The sequence below is a fragment of the Lipotes vexillifer genome, unplaced genomic scaffold, assembly GCF_000442215.2.
Source record: "Lipotes vexillifer unplaced genomic scaffold, Lipotes_vexillifer_v1.1 scaffold656, whole genome shotgun sequence".
Taxonomy (NCBI): Eukaryota; Metazoa; Chordata; class Mammalia; order Artiodactyla; family Lipotidae; genus Lipotes; species Lipotes vexillifer.
The window spans coordinates 187081-188399 of record NW_006791939.1 but is presented as its reverse complement, the minus strand read 5'-3'; positions in this window follow the sequence as shown (position 1 = coordinate 188399).

Below are 1319 nucleotides of genomic sequence, written 5' to 3'. Positions count from 1 at the left end.
ACTGACCCTGCCTGCAGGTCACTTTTTCTCTCAGTGATGTTGGTTCCTCGTCTGTGAAGGGGTTCTGGACAGTCTATCCCCCCAGGTGGCTGTGAAGCCTCAGGGTGCTTTCTCCTTTCCAGGTGCCCGCAGCCTTCCCAGCACCCTGCCACTGCTCATAGCACCCTCCTCCTCTCCAAACCTACCCAGCTCAAGGTGGCAGCAGCCTGGTTACAGCCACAGGTTGAACACAATCCATCTTCTGCACTTCCTTGGAAACAGATTGGGGTCGGGGCAGGAAGTGTAATGGTTGGAGCTCTGATTGACCAGGAGCAGAACACAGAAGGGAAAGCCAGCAGCAGACCTAGGCTTGAGTGCTGGCCCTGCATTCCGTGTATAAGGGTTGGTTCCTTGGATTCAGTTTCCTCACCTGCAAACTGGGATGCTGATAGTTGTGAAGATCACACCATCAGATGCAGCCTAGATGGTGAGCAGCAAATCCCCTGGACCCCAGCTTCGCCAAAATCCCTTTCATCTCCCAATGTTCCCTGAAAAGAGTTTTCTTGCAGCTCCAGTGGGAGGTTGCCTTTGTCCTCAGACCCAGCTGCCTGGTGTGTCCTGCATCCTGCCCCTTGTCACTCTTAGCATCTGCAATGCCTCTACTTTCCCACACTTGGTGCCACCTTTGAGCCCAGTCATCATGTATCCCCGCCTCCCTCCCTATTCTGTTCACTTCCTCCAACTTCTCTTCAAACTTTCCAATCTTTTCCTCTATGTCTCTAGACGTATTTGAGACTGTCATATTACCTTTTTTCCAGCTTTTTATTGTGGTGATATATACATAACATCTCAACAGGAGGCCAAGTTAGCAAAGGAATTATCTCAACAGTCTGTGGATGTGGCTTTGTCTAATGGAGTGATACCTAGTGAAATCCACAAGGACCACAAGGTTCTTGAGAAGTTTATGTCAGTAGACACAATGCCGTCTTGTACTGAAATGGACAGAGAAAGTACAAAATGAAAGTTGGACCCTCAGATTTCTACTAGCAGGAAGTAACCTGATAGAACTCTTCCAGTGCAAACATGTGCTATTTTCTGTAAAAAGGGACATGATAAATGTCCACAATTATTATTTTCTTCATAATTTTTACAGTGTCTCTATTATTTCAAGTGAATTTATAAAAAAAATTTTAAGCTTTAAAGAACTTGTAGCCCCAAGACAAGTAGATCTCTGCACCTGCTCCCCAGATTCTGTTTTTTTTTTTTTTTTTTTTTTTTTTTTTTTTTTTTTTGCGGTACGCAGGCCTCTCACTGTTGTGGCCTCTCCCATTGAGGAGCAC